This window comes from Mesocricetus auratus, unplaced genomic scaffold (assembly GCF_017639785.1).
Source record: "Mesocricetus auratus isolate SY011 unplaced genomic scaffold, BCM_Maur_2.0 Super-Scaffold_100014, whole genome shotgun sequence".
NCBI classification, from domain to species: domain Eukaryota; kingdom Metazoa; phylum Chordata; class Mammalia; order Rodentia; family Cricetidae; genus Mesocricetus; species Mesocricetus auratus.
Window position 1 is genome coordinate 20987496 of NW_024429197.1, and position 15779 is coordinate 21003274.

The following is a 15779-nucleotide window of genomic DNA, read 5'->3' on the forward strand; positions in this document are numbered from 1 at the left end:
ACAGAGATCCGCCTGCCTCTGCCGGGATTAAAGGCGTGCGCCACCAACGCCCGGCAAGAAAACAGTTTTCTAGACACAACAGGGCTGATATACATAGAAATACAGAGACTGTGAGAGCATGTCCAAGACCAGCACAAGGTCAAAGTGGACAAAATCCCAGCCAGGGAAAGGGGAAGTGGACACAAGTCCCACCCCTAGTCAAGGCATTATTTGCAGTTGACACCTATTGAAAAAAGGGAAAATCAGCTTTCCCCAGTGGAGTGTCACTGGGTATATCAACCACATTCCAGAGCAGGTCCCTGCCCAGCAGTTGACCAACACAAGTGGATCTCCGTGTTTTTTGTGTACTTTTGGTATTTTTTTTTGTCTTATTGGGTGTTTTGTTTGTTTTTATTTCTTTTTGGTTGTTTGTTTGAGAGAGAGAGAAGGAATATGAAGCTGGGTAGGTAGAAAAATTGGAAGGAACTGGGATGATTTGGGGGCGGGGAGGAAATATGATCAAATGTATTGTATAAAAGTGTTTAATTAAAAGTAAATAAATAGGGGCTGGAGAGATGTCTCAGTTATTAAGAGTACTGATTGCTCTTCCAGAGGACCCAGGTTCAACTCCCAGAACCCACATGGTAGCTCACAACTATCTGTAATTCCAGCTCCAGAGGATTCTACATCCTCATACATATATACGTGCAGGCAAAACATCAATACACATAAAATAAAGATAAGTAATAAGTCATTAAATAACTAAATATTACATTGTTATCAGTGTACATGTTGATATACAGTGGTTAAAACAAGTTTTTTTTAAAGGACTTATTTATTTATTATGTTAACAGCGTTCTTCATGCACGTATGCCTGTCTGTCAGAAGAGGGCACCAGATGTCATTCTAGATGGTTATGAGCCACCTTGTGGTTGCTGGGAATTGAACAGTCAATGCTCTTAAGAGCTCTTCAGGTTCCTAGTAAGTGAGCTGGGAAGAACTCTCCTGTTTTGCCTCTCTCTCTCTCTCTCTCTCTCTCTCTCTCTCTCTCTCTCTCTCTCTCTCTCTCTCTCTTTCTCTCTCTCTTTCTCTCTCTTAATTTAAAGATGTAGTATTCAGGCCAGAAGAGGGCATCAGATCTCATTACAGATGGTTGTGAGCCACCATGTGGTTGCTGGGAATTGAACTCAGGACCTCTGGAAGATCAGTCAGTGCTCTTAACCTCCAAGCCATCTCTCCAGGCCCTAAAACAAGTTTTATAATAGTTTTCACAGCAATTAATCTTGCTATGTACAGTTAACTCCATTTTCCTATCTTAGTCTATCCTATCTCATTCCATCTTTTTTTTTTTTTTTTTTTGGTTTTATGAGACAGGGTTTCTCATATTGTTTTGGAGGCTGTCGGTCCAGCCCGGCCTCGAACTCACAGAGATCCGCCTGCCTCTGCCTCCCGAGTGCTGGGATTAAAGGCATGTGCCACCACCACCCGGCTTCACTCCATCTTTTAAAATAAAAGCTGGCTCAACCATCTCAGTGACCTCATGATCTATTAATGTCTTGTGATTTGCAATTTGAATCATATCCTATACTTTGCTAACATCAATTGCAGTAAATTTTAATCTCTTCTTTTTCCCCTCTTTGTCATTTTTTGGGGGCAGAGTAATGTTATGCAGCCCTGGTTGGTATAGAACTTGTTATGCATTCCAATTGGCCTCAATTCTGTGGCAATCCTGTCTCTGTCTCCCAAAAACTGAGATTGCAAGCATGTGCCACCATATCCAACCAAAACCTTGGTTTTTAAGGGTTCTAAACCTTATCAACTGTGCTGTTTCTCACATTCTCCATCATTGTTTACTCCATTGCTGTGTCCCAGTTCCTATCAGTAGTGGACCTCCCTTCCGGCCCATGCTCAGGACCTTAAGAACTTACCTTTATTATACTCTCTTATGCTCCACCCTCCACCTATCCCATCCCACCCCACCCACTCCAGCCCCACTTATTTTACTGGATCTCCATGAGTTTGAAGCCAGCTGATCTACATAGAGAGTTCCAGGACAGCCAGAGCTACACAGTGAGACCCTGTTTCAAGAAAATAAATAAATAAAAATAAATACATAAATAAACAAGCAAACCCTTATTTTATTTTTAATTGTGTGTGTTTGTGTGTGTGTGTGTGTGTACATGAGAGTACAGCTGCCTAAGGAGTCCAGAAGAGATCATCGAGTTAGATTCCCTGGAACTGGACTTACAGGCATTTGTGACCTTTCTAATATGGGTAATATGGTTGTTGAAAATTGAGCTCAAGTCCTCTGCAGGAAGAGTAAGTGCTTTTTTTTTCCCCCCGAGACAGGGATTCTCTGTATTGTTTTGGAGGCTATCCTGGAACTTGCTCTGTAGACCAGGCTGGTCTCGAACTCACAAAGACCCTTTTGCCAATGCCTTCCGAGTGCTGGAATTAAAGGCGTGCGCCACCACTGCCCTGAAAGAGTAAGTGTTCTCAACTACCACACCATCTCTCTGCCCTTCAGCTTTTCCCTTACTTGTGACTTACCCCTCATCTGCCAGAGGGTTTGCTCACCTGCTCTAGACTCTCTCTCTCTCTTTTTTTTTTTTTTTTTGGTTTTTCGAGACAGGGTTTCTCTGTGGCTTTGGAGGCTGTCCTGGAACTCGCTTGGTAGTCCAGGCTGGTCTCGAACTCACAGAGATCCGCCTGCCTCTGCCTCCCGAGTGCTGGGATTAAAGGTGTGCGCCACCAACGCCCGGCTAGACTCTCTTAAAAACAAAATTAAATCAACAAAAAGCCCTTTTAAAATTGGATTTCAACTGCTTTCTTGAGTCAGGTAAGATGAGGTTGAATGAGACAGGAAGCAGGGAGTGGACAGGTCGGGAGGAAGGATACACTCAGGACCAGCGGTAAGGAGCCTGGCCAGGAGAGAGGGAGAAGCTGGCATCCAGATTTGTGTGAATGGGTAGAAGGCAGGAATGAATTTTGAGCCCAGAGTAGCATTCTTTATGCTCTCCCTTTGAGACTTCCTGCTCTCTATTTTCCACAACCTAGTGAGCCAAGGCTGATGTCTGGAGTCAGGTAAGTTTAGGCTCAACACCAGTCCTGCTGTTTCTGAAGTACTTCAGATAAATTCCATGCCTCCTTTATATCTGCCAACTTAGCCTAACGAAACCCATCCTGCTGGACATAGTGGTACAGGCCTGTAACCACAGCACAGATGCAGAAGGATCAGGAACTCAAGGCCAGCCTCAGCTACATATCGAGTTCAAGGCTAGCTCGGGCTGTATGAGGCTCTTGTCTCAACCAGAAAAGCCTATCAACAAAATCATCTCATTAAGTTTGTTTAAGGATTAAATGACACTAGCACATGCTAATTCTTATTAGTCCCCCACTAACTTAATTACCATGGTGATTACTTGTTGATCAAGTCCTCTGTGCCAGGCAATATTCCAAGAACCTCTTACAGAAAGGGTTTCTAAGAACTCCTTCTGATAACTTAATTAGCATTATTGGAGTATGTACCATATAGCAGGGAGTGGGTTGGCTTACTTATATCTAATGGATGTTAATTACCCACTATGTCACATACTTACAAGGTCTTCAGTTCCCAAGCACTCATAACCCTCACCCTTGAAGGACTCACCATCTGGCAGACACAGTGAGAGCCATGTGACAATAGTGGGCTGTGAGATCTTTTTTCCCTGTTCCAAGTTACCCCCACTTTGGTTCTAGACCTTTCAATGGACAGTGATTGTGCCTCTTTTCTTCAATCTTCACCTTTGAGTCCTACCTTCATGACATGCCCTTAAATGTCACCTCCCTCAAGTGACCAATAGGATTAGGAAAGAATTTCTGCATTCCCAAACCCTCTCTGCATAGGCTTCCAAACTAAGTTTAGCACATATACAAAAGATATAGAGACCTGGTATGGATTTTACATCATCACTTTTTTTGTATGTTTGTTTTGGTTTTGGTTTTTGGTTTTTGAGACAGGGTTTCTCAGTATAGCCCTTGCTGTCCTGGGACTCATCAGTAGACCAAGCCTGCCTCTGCCTTCTGAGTGCTGCATTTAAATGCGTGTGCCACCACTGCCTGGCCACACCATCACACTTTTTGTTGTTGCTTTTGGGTTTTGAAACTGGATCTCAGAATATAGCCCAGGTTATCCCCTAGTTTGTGATTGTCTTGTCTCAGCCCCACCACACCCCAAATGCTGAGGTTACAGCTCCCATCACATTTTTACAGATCTTTTCATGCTTTGTTTGTTTTGTGGTTGGCCTCTAACTCAGAGATCCGCCTGCCTCTGCCTCCCAAGTCCTAGGATCAAAGGCGTGTGCCACCAGGCTGACAACACTTCTTGTCTCCATTCGCTCCCAGCCTCTCAATTGCTGTCCTAATCACTATTGCTCTGAAGAGACTCTGACCACAGCAACTTTTAAAGGAAAGTTTAATTGGGTTCTTGCTGACAGCTCCAGAGGGTTAGCCTGTGGTCATTATGATAGGGAGTGTGGTGGCAGGCAGGCATGGAGCTGGAACAGTAACTGAGAACTAATGTGATCTGCAAGTTATAGGCAGAGAGAAAGACAGCCTAGTGTAGGCTTTTGAAACCTCAAGGACCACCTCCAGTGACACACTCCACCTTTTTTTGTTTTCACCCCTAAGACAGGGATTCTTTGTGAAACCCCAGCTGTCCTGGAACTCACTCTGTACACCAGGCTGACCTTGAACTCAGATATCTGCCTGCCTCTGCCTCCCTAGTGTTGGGACTAAAGGTGTGCACCACCACACCCAGGTAAGGCCACACCTCTTAATCGGTCCCAAACAGGGATTAAGACTGAAGAGTCCCTGCAAGTGCCATACAGGGAAGCAAACTCGGAGAAGAGATAAGAATGAAAACCCAGTGCAGATTGACTTAATCAACCTGGGTCACTCGGGGAGTCTAATGCCAGGTGGTTCACTATCAGCAGATTTAAAACACAGAACGATTTGGGAAAAGATTGCTAGACAACAATCAGTCCAATTCCAGGTGCACAATGAAGCCATGAGAGTGGGTTCTATAGCTAAAAGGCCTAGAATCTAGTGTGGTCTCTGGCCATAGCATAGAGCTCAACAGGCCATAAAGTACATGGGACATCTCTCCTAAGGATGGGTAATGGTCTAGGGAGGGAAGGATCTGGGATAATAATTCTGGGGGATTTGGGTGAGGTCTGTCCCTTCAGATAACAAAAATGTCACCAGGACATTAACAGCCTCAACTTTCTGGATGGAATGCAGGTGTTTGCTTTTTAGCTCCTGTCAACTTGACTGCATCTGGGCACACCTGTGTGTGATTTGTTCAAAGTTGGAAGACAAACCTGGAATCTGGGCCACACTTTGAGGCAGCCTGTATAGAAGATGTGGAAGAAGAGAGCACTTGCTTGCTCTTTGCCTGTTCGCCCCCACTCTCACTGACAAGTTAATTCACTCATTGCCAGTAGAGCCTGTTGGGGGGTGGGGGGGAGGGGATTCCTATGCGTACTGAAGGCTAGCTGAGACATCCACCCTCATGCATTGAACAACTACTGGATTCTTGGACTTTCCGTTGGGAGACAGTCATTGTTGGACAGGCTGGACCACAGCCTGTAAGCCATTCTAATAAATCCATATATATACACATATACACACACATATGTGTTCATACATATGTGTTCTATTCCTTTAGAGAACCCTGACTGATACACTCAGGCATACATCTTTCTGGAGCTCACTAGCGACCTGTGACTAATAGCCACTGTGCTGGACAGAGCAGATATAAAGTGCTTCCACCATTACAGGAAGCTCTACTGACAGCACTTTATTTTCATTTACTAGAATTTTATTGCATTTTATTTATTTGCTGTGTATGTGTGTGTATATGCCACAGTATTTGTGTGGAAGTTAGAGGCCATCTGGTGGGAGTCCGTTCTCTCCTTTTATCATTTGGGTCCCTGAGATACAACTCTGGTCATCAGGTTTTGTGCCTGTATTACCCACTGAAGTGTGCTGACAGCCTCCTATTGTTTGTTTCCAGAGAGGGTGTCTTAGTTAGGGTTTCTACTGAAGTGAAGAGACACCGTGACCATGGCAACTCTTTTTTTTTTTTTTTGAAACAGAGATTCTCTGTGGCTTTGGAGGCTGTTCTGGAACTAGCTCTTGTAGACCAAGCTGGTCTCGAATTCACGGAGATTCACCTGCCTCTGCCTCCCGAGTGCTGGGATTAAAGGCATACGCTACCACCGCCCAGCTGAACTACTGGATTCTTTCTGTTGGGAGACAGCACTGTTGGATTAGCTGGACCACAGACTGTAAGCCACTCTAATAAATTTTATAATATATAAGTCCGGTGCTAATGCTACTGCCTGTCTTAGTTTTATTTTTTATTTTTTTGTTTTTTTTTTGAGACAGGGTTTCTCTGTGGCTTTGGAGGCTGTCCTGGAACTCACTTTGTAGACCAGGCTGGTCTGCTACTGTCTTAGTTTTATTGTTGTGAGGAGACACCATGATTATGGCAACTCTTTTTTTGTTTTGTTTTGTTTTTGTTTTTTTGTTTTTTTTGGTTTTGGTTTTACAAGACAAGGTTTCTCTGTATTGTTTTGGAGGCTGTCGGACCAGCCCGGCCTCGAACTCACAGAGATCCGCTTGCCTCTGCCTCTCGAGTGCTGGGATTAAAGGCATGCGTCACCGCTGCCCAGTTATGGCAACTTTTATAAAGGAAACATTTAATTGTGGTGGTTCACTTACTGTTTCAGAGATTCAGTCCATTATCACCATGGCAGTATGCATGCTGGGGGAGTAGCTAAGAGTCCTACATAGTGGAAGCAAGAGGAAGTTGACTGACTCATTGGGCGGTATCCTGAGCATTTGGAACCAAAAAGAACATCTCCCCAACAATGACACACTTCCTCTAACAAGGTCATATCCACCCCAACAAAGCCAGGCCTCCTAATAGTGCTACTCCTTATTGTGGTGATATCTTGCTTGTACAAATAAAGCTTGACTGAAGATCAGAGAATAGAGCCAATTACATTTAAACCACCACAGTTACTTTTTAGGGCTACATTGTTTTGGGATGCCACTGTTGATCAAGCCTTTTCCTCAAAGAATCTTTCCAAACAGGGCTAAAGTGAATCACTGAACAAAACCAATTAAGCTTCTGTTTCTTAAATTATATTCACACTTGCCTTCTTTGAAATTCTTCCTATATGACTTCACCAGAGTTTGCTTTGTGATCATATTTGTAGATAAGTTCTTGACTTATTCCCAGAGAGCTGTGGCAACAGCCAAAGAAATCACAGTGTTTTAAAAAAACAGAGATTTATTTCTTGCTCAAATGACATTATATATCATATGCATTAGCTGTGACTCTGTTCATTTTAATTCTTGGAGAAGATTTATTTGTGATGTGCTGTTCTCATGACAAGAGAAAAATAATACGGCAGGAGCATGGACAGTTCATAAATTTCTGCTTGGAAGGGTTTCATGCCATCACTTGGGAGGCAGAAGTAGGAGAGAAGTTGAAGGTTATCTTTGATGACACAGCAAGTTCAAGGCTAATCTGGGTTACAGGAAGCCCTGTCTCCCCTCATATTTCTAAGTACTGACTGGCTCTAAGGCTCTGTGCATGCCAGGTAAGAAGTAGGCAAACACTCTGCTAGTCACATCTCCAGCCTTTTGTTGTATTTCCTTGATCAAAACAATGCTAAGTTGGTGTCACATGCCTGGCACCAGAGAGGTGGAGAGAAGAGAGTTTTGACCATGTTTCAAACAAAACAAAACTGAGGTGGGCATCTTTTCTCATGCATGTAATCTAAGCACTTTGGAGGTAGAGATAGGAAGATCAGGCGTTTGAGGTCATCCTCAACTACATAGCAAGTTAGATATTAACCTGGGATACTTGAGACACTGTCTAAAACCAAGCAAATAAAAACCACGACAAAAATCCAGGCTGGGGAGACAGTTCAGTGGATGAAGTGTTTGCTTTGGAATCATGAAGAATTGCCTTTGAATTCTCAGCACCTGTGTAAAAGCCAGATGTCATGGTGCACATCTCTAATGCAGCATAGGTGGCACTGAGGCAGGCTGATCCCTTGAGCTTTCTAGCCAGCCACTCTATCCCAACTATGAACGTCGGCATCCGTGGGAGTGGAGAGCAGTGGAGGAAGGCGCACTACGGCTTCCACCTGCATGTGAGTATGTTTACACGAACATGTACACACATGTACATGTCACAAATACACAAACTTAAAATTTTAAATTAAAAACAAACCAAGAACAACAACAAAAATCCAACCATCTAGCCATCCAAACGTCAGAACAAGGCCACACTTACTGAGATTAAGGTTTGAAGTACAATTCCCTAGGAACTTGCCACGCAGGAAGGATTTTAGAAAGGGAGGTACAAAGACTATTGATAATAACCCAGTCCACAGCAAGGACTCCTGTTCTTCTCCTGTGCCTACCATATTGTTATGTTATAATACTGGTCACTACAATACCAAAACACTTTAGTAAATAGCTCCTGTTCCCTGGCCTTCTGCTAACTCCCTTCTCTGTGGTCCTTGCAAGTTAGTATTCAGAGACCCGCAAGTGAAAGGGTTAAAAAGTAGCATGGGATACCTTTAGGACCCTATATGGACTCTTCCTTTTTTTTTTTTTTTTTTTTTTTTTTGGTTTTTCGAGACAGGGTTTCTCTGTGGCTTTGGAGGCTGTCCTGGAACTAGCTTTTGTAGACCAGGCTGGCCTCGAACTCGCAGAGATCCGTCTGCCTCTGCCTCCCAAGTGCTGGGATTAAAGGTGTGCGCCACCAACGCCCGGCGGACTCTTCCTTTTCTCCCTCCTACCATTTCTGTGCTGGGGATCTAGCCCAGGGCGCTATGCACATTGAATACATGGAATTACATGCCCACTCTAAGTGGACTTCTTTTTATTATTTTTAATTTTATGTGTCTATGTGTGGGCATGTGCAGGTAACCTGTGAAGTCCCAAAGAGGGCATTGGATCCCCTAGAGCTGGAGTTGCAGGGGGTTGTGAGCTCCCCCATGTGTGCTGGGAACTGAATTCAGGTCCTCTGCAAGAGCAATACACAGTCTTAACTGCTGAACCAACTGTCAGCATTCTTTCTTAAGTAGGTAGCTGTTGGCTAATTTCCTCTACTATATAGGCTTGCATTTAGTTCAATTCTAATAGCAACCTCATTTTCAGGCTCTGAAGGGAAATTATCTGTAGCCACTATACACTGTCCATACATGATTACAGTATAATAATCTCTAATAATTTGAGCTGTTTCATGCAGTTTTCACAGATATAATTTTCTAATGAACATTGGCATACTTATCAAGTTTTTCTGTTTAGCTAGGTTTATTTTTCTGTATCGATCCCCACTCCTTAAATATAGCAGAGTTACCTTCAACATCTGGATCTCTGTGTATGTGTATTTGTGCGGGGGGATGCATGTAACACAGTACACATATGGGAAAACCACCGGAGTCTGTTCTGTCCACCACACGGACCTCAGGCACTGATTTCTCGTTATCTCATTGGAGACAAGTGCCTTTATTGGCTGAACCATTTAGTTGACTTGATTTTGAACTTCTGATTGAATGAAAAAAAAAATAACAAGGAAAAGAAAGGACATGCCTACTCTTATATATGGTGGAAGAAAACATTAATTATAGATAAAAGTGAGAGTGTAGGTAGTGGCAGGGACATCTGAGAGTCCCAGAGTGGACATAAGGCTTTGTGTGTGTGTGTATGATAAACACATGCATGCAGCAGCCAGGAGGCCAAAGGTACAAAAGGGTCTGGGTTATATAGGAAAGATCCTCTGTGGGAAGGGCAGCTCAGTTCCTGAGCTGGAGAGTTCCCGGTAGAAGGTGGGGACATGCCAGCTGTACCCTGTAACAGATAGGGACTGAGGGATGCCGAGAGAACCTGGAAGCCAGGTCTGCCATTTGTCTTGGGTGGGGTAGGGTAGGGGGGTTGACTTTTTTTTTTTTTTTTTTTTTTTTTTTTGGTTTTTCGAGACAGGGTTTCTCTGTGGCTTTGGAGACTGTCCTGGAACTCGCTCTGTAGACCAGACTGGCCTCGAACTCACAGAGATCCGCCTGCCTCTGCCTCCCGAGTGCTGGGATTAAAGGTGTGCGCCACCAACGCCCGGCTGGGGGGTTGACATTTAACACTAATCTTTCTACTTTCACAGCCAGAGTCTTGGGATTAAAGGCATGTACCACCACACCGGGTTTTATGCCAGGCTGGGGGTTGAACCCAATGCTTCTATACCAGGCAAGCACTCTGAGCCATGCTCTCAGGCCTGCCTCCTTTTCCTTCTGGTGCTGGAGTATATCCTAGGGCCTTAAGCATTTTAATTACTTCACTCCTCAGCTACATCAACAGCATAGTCAACATACAATTAGGGGTTTTCAGTAAAAAATGTCTTTTTTGAGCTGGGCACCGTGGTTTATGTCTGTAATCCCAGGACCACAAAGGCTAAGCAAGAAAGATTTTGCTGAGTTTAAGGCCAGAGTGGACTACAACCAGTTATAGCAAGACTGTCCAAAACAAAGTAAAATGGTGAAATACTACCAACCCCCGCAAATGGCCGGCTTCCATAGTGTGCCTGTGTTTCAGCATCCTGAGTGCTAGGATCAGAAGCGTGTTTCACCGCACCTAGTCCTACAGTGTGTGTGTGTACGTGTGTACAAATATGGGGCAGAAGGCAACATCTAGACGTCTTCAATGGCAACTCCACCCCATTTTTTTCTTTTTTTTAAGACTGGGTTTTTTTTTTTTTTGTAGCTTTGGGGCCTGTTCTGGAACTCGTTCTGTAGACTAGGCTGACCTCGAACTCAGAAATCTGCCCGCCTCTGCCTCTAGTGCTGGAATTAAAGGTGTGCGCCACCAACCTCCTGGTCACCCCCGCTTTTTTTTTTTGACACCGGGTGTCACTATGTAGCTCTGCAGGACTGGGACTGGATTTGTAGAGAAGGCTGTGTTGAACTCAAGGAGATTCTCTTGCTTCTGCCTCCCAGGTTTAAAAGTATGTACCACCACGCCTGACCCTAACCTATTTTTTATAGACTGGGCCTCGAACTTAACTTGGGAGATTGCTGATTTAGGCAATTCAGCAGGTTGGCTAGTTTCCTTTCCCGCCCTGTAATTATGGGTGGGCCAGCTTAATGCCTGAATGCTAACACCTGTGCTATGGCGTTGGGATCTAATTCAGGTTTTCATGATTGTGGCAAGCACTTTACTGAGCCACCTCCCAAATCCATCTTTAATCTTTTATGTCAATTCTCAGGTTTGAAAATGTCATCACCTTCTTGGTTCTGTTTTTAAGTTACATTTATCAGTGTGTGGGAGTGTGTGAGACCACGCTCTGCGGCGCACGTAAGATCAGAGGACAACTTTGAGGAGTCTTCTTCCGCGGGTTCTACAGATCGAATTCAGGTCGTCAGGTCCCGGCGACTTTTTAAACTTAGAATACTGGCGAAGTCCTTCTTTCCCCACCATTCATTTCCCTTAAAAACAAAACACAGAAGAGCATTTCCTAAAATTCAGAAGCACGTACACCGAAGCAGAGATCTTCAGGGATAGAACGTCCTCGGGGGTCACCAGGAAACGCCTCCTGAGCCCCGGGAAGGGGGCGGGGTCAGAAAACTCTCAGTTCTCACCATTCCGTTTTGCCCCCCCCCCCGCAGTCGGCCCTTCTCAATTCTCGCGAGACTTCAGGAGGCTCAGCCGCTGCGCACTACGAGGTGTTAGGAGTCAAGGCGCGGAGAGAGGGGGAGGGGCGGGGGGAGAGACGGTACAACGGCGCGGCCGCCATCTTGTTTGCGCCCCCGCTCCGCGCGCGCTCCGTTTCCCGTGACGCACGCTTCCCCCTCCCCTTCGCCGCGCCCGGGCCTCTACATTGCCCGACGGCGCAGCAGCGCGGGGGCGGCTGCTTTCTTTGCTGGACTCCGGAGCAGAGGCCTGTGAGTGTATGGGGGCTCGGACGAGGAGGGTGGAGAGGGCGGCGACGGTCAGCGGTGGGGGCGGCGCTTGCCGCCTCTGGCGGAGATCTCCCTTTCCTCTGCGGCCGCCGCCGCACTTCGGTCGGGCCTGCCGCCGCCATGTTGTGTCTTCGCCGGGCCCGCCGCTGTCGCCGCGGCTGCGCTCGCGGGGTCCGTGCGCCTGGGCCCGCGGGCTTTCTCCCATTGGCGGAAGGCGACTGCGGGGGGGCTCGCTCGTGATTGGTCGGCGGCGGGGAGGCCGCGGACCTGGCACCTTATTGGTCACGCCGGCTCCGGCCTGGGGGGTGATGAAGGAATTGGCGGCTGTCTGGATGCTAGCTAAGCCGCTCAGACTCAGGCTGTCGGGGCGACCATCCCTCTAATGCCACTGTGGCGAGGAGACTCCGGGGCGAAGCCGGAGGCCCTAAGGAGAAAGAGTGCTAGTCTGGTTTATGGGCTGCAAAAGGGGGCACTCCTAATTCCAGAGGCACTCAGCCAGCTTCAAGATGGGGGCGTGCAAGCCCTTGGTTACAGAACAAGGGTCTTCGAGATCAAGGGGTGCTAGATATGGAGCGTGAACCATTTTGGCAATGACTCTGAATAGAAGTCTGAGTGTCTGGTACGGGATTAGAGGGCCTGAGAACCAAAAACACACAACCAGATTAAGTATTCTGCTGTAAAATTAAAGTTGAAACCCGGAGGATTTGGGTGGGGCCCCAGAGTACATTCTGGGTCCTGGCATGGGGTGTGAGAAACAGGTAAACAGAAAAAGGGATCCTACTGGATAGGTGTGTCATGTTTTAGACACTGAATGCCAAATTTAGCCTTGCATTAAGTAGGCTCTGGAAGGTATTTGCATAATTGGGAAGTTAAGGGTTACAGGGTTTGGGATCCTGCCAGTTTTTTAAAAATATTTTATTTATTAATAGTATGTGTCCAATCTTCTGCCTGCGTGCCAGCAGAGGGCATCAGAGCTCATTCAAGGTGGTTGTGAGCCACCATATGGTTGCCAGGAATTGAACTCAGGACCTCTGGAAGAGCCATCTCTCCAGTCCCCGATCCTGCCAGTTTTGAGATGTTTCATATGAAATTTTCCTGCGCTTAGAAGAATATAGGGTCAGGGCTTGGTGCATGATAGACAAACACTACCAGTTGAGCTACACCCCCATCCCTGAAATCTCTCTCTCTCTCTCTCTCTCTCTCTCCCTCCCTCCCTCCCTCCCTCCCTCCCTCCCTCCCTCCCTCCCTCCCTCCGGAGTGCTGGGATTAAAGGCGTGTGCTGAATCATATATGGTCTGTGAATCAAACTCAGGAATAATAGAGCTAGCTACTTCTACCTTGTATTGAGTGCTTACTTTGTACTAGCTGGGGTATATGTACATTTTATGTCACACAGATAATAGTGCTATTCTCATTCTTTGAGGAAGTAGTTGAATTATTTGCTGGAGCCAGGTGCTCTGTCCCTGGTGTGGTGTTACTGGCGTTCCCATGGGCAGGAGTTTGATGTCAGTCAATACAATATGATGAGACTCTAAAAGCAAACCGAAGCCACTAGGAATTTACCTAAATTCACAGCTAGTAAGTGACCGAGTCCAGATCCAGAAACAGGTCTGTAATTCTCAATTCCTACACTATAGAGTTCCTCCTCTTACATCTCTCTCCTCCTCTTCACTTTCCTTTTTTTCTTTTGAGACAAGGTCTCATGTAGTCCAGGCTACCCTTGAACTCACTGTATAGTTGATTCCTTTCACTCCTGATAGCTGATGAGATTACCCAGAGGATCCCACCATGTTTGTATCTTGGAGCTCTTGCTTTTTATTTATTGTGTGTATTGGCTGTGTGAGCCATAGCATGCTTGAGGTCAGAGGACAGCTTGTGGGTATATGTTCTGCTCCTTCCACCATGTGAAATTCATGTGTTGCGTTCCACTCCTCCGACTTTGTGGCAAGAGGTCTTATTTGGTGAACCATCTTGCTAGCCTGGTGCTTATTTTATATTTTATTTTTATTTTTAATAGGGTCTCACTATATAAACCAGACTGACCTAGTACTCATAGAGATCCACCTCTTTCCTCCTGAATGCTGGGATTAAAGGTGGATGCCACTATGACCTGCTGGAGCCCTTATTTATTTTGTCCTTTTTTTCAGGCAGGGTTTTTCTGTGTAGCCCTGGCAGTATTAGAACTCACAGATATCCGCCTGCTTCTGCCTCCCAAGAGCTGTGATTAAAGGCATGTGCCACCACTTGGCTAGAGCCTTTATTTTTAAAGTCTATATTACTTAGTACCATATATAGCTTTTGTGGAAAAGAAAAATGCATGCATTTTAGTTCAGAAAGTTAACTGCAGCTATTTTTAGGCATGTTCTTTGTGTTGAGGTCCTAAAGAGTGAGAGAACCTTGTCAAGGTCACTTAGCTTTGCAGAGACAAGCCATGTCTGTCCTCAGTCACTGGATAGCTGACTTCATTCCATTGGACAGCATTGCCTCACCTGTGGAAGCAGTGACTTGCTGGTGGTAGAGAACACAGCAGGTTCTTTGGCTGGGGATGTAGGTCAGTTGTTAAGAGTATGAGCCTAGTATGAAGTATTCCTGGACTTGATTGCTAGCATCTAATAAACTGGACCTGGTGATACATAGTTGTAATCCCAGCACCCAGAAGGTAGAGAAGGAAGAAGGCTCAGAAGTTTGAGGTCAGACTCAGATAGAGACTCTCTAAATAAATAAACTAATTAAAATGAAATAAAAATAAAGGCAAGGTCTTCCTATGTAGCTCAAGCTAGTCTCTAACTTGGGATCCTCTTGTCCCAACCTTATGAATATTTAGTCTACAGGGTGTATTTTGACTTTTTTCTTTACCCCTTTGGTGCAGTACCCAGAGTCACATGCCAGGAAAGTCACTACCACATGACTCCAGTGACTACTTCAAGTAAAAGCTCAAGTTTACCTCAGTCATTGAGAGGAGAATGACAGAGGACATACTCAGGGTTATAGATGGCTTTGAATTTTACTCAGTACTTTTTTTTTTTGTTTGTTTTTAAGACAGGGTTTTCTCTTTGACTTTGGAGGCTGTCCTGGAATTTGCTCTGTAGACCAGGCTGGCCTTGAACTCAAAATCTGCCTCTAGAGAACTGGGATTAAAGGCCACCACCACCCAGCTCAGATATTACAATTTAAGAACATTCCTTAGCTAGCAAGTTGTTCTTTTTCTCTTCTACTTGTTTGAGAGGAACCTGATTATTATTTCCCCTGCAGAGACTCACAGCACCCAGAATATTTTTATCGGATTAACTGCAGGAGGAAATGGATTCTATCTTTGACCACAAAGTGCCTGAGGGAAGGGATGGTATAGCAGCTGATTTTGAAGTTGGACCTAGGAAAGATTTGTGTCTCTGCAGTTTCTGCAGTCTCTCTGCTCTGTGCTGGGGTATGGTCTTGTCTGAGTTGTAGCTTTTTTCTTTGCAAAGTAGTAATTACAAGAAATGAGGATAATGGCATATGAGAAGATAACATTGTGGGCCTTAATAAATGAGAGAACTCATTATTTTCTTTATAGAGCAGCATAAAATGTGCCATTCTAACTGACATCCAGTTAGAGCTTTCCTGACAAGGAGGTCTTTGATAGTTCTCTGTGTGCAGCAGGATTCCACATGGGGGAGCAACCTCAATCATTGGGCTGTTGTGGTTTAGAGGGTGATTTTCCATGGGCCAGTGTGAGGTCAGTCTTTTTTTTTTTTTTTTTTTTTTTTTTTTGGTTTTATGAGACAGGGTTTTTCTGTATTGTTTTGG

The 15779-nt window shown here is 45.2% G+C and overlaps 1 protein-coding gene and 1 long non-coding RNA gene across 2 annotated transcripts in view; one reads left to right on the forward strand and one right to left on the reverse strand.

Moving 5' to 3' along the window:
- Positions 1-11255: 11255 nt before the first annotated feature.
- LOC121143959 lies at positions 11256-11762 on the reverse strand. Its single transcript, XR_005881280.1, has 2 exons — positions 11673-11762; positions 11256-11519 (listed from the first exon to the last, which is right to left on the reverse strand). It is a non-coding gene; the product is annotated as an uncharacterized LOC121143959 (long non-coding RNA).
- Positions 11763-11834: 72 nt separating this feature from the next.
- Nfyc (nuclear transcription factor Y subunit gamma) overlaps positions 11835-15779 on the forward strand; it is a 65353-nt gene continuing 61408 nt past the window's right edge. Inside the window, exon 1 of the mRNA XM_040756738.1 lies at positions 11835-11975. The gene's annotated coding sequence lies outside the window, so the exon portion shown is untranslated. The remainder of the gene's footprint in view (positions 11976-15779) is intronic.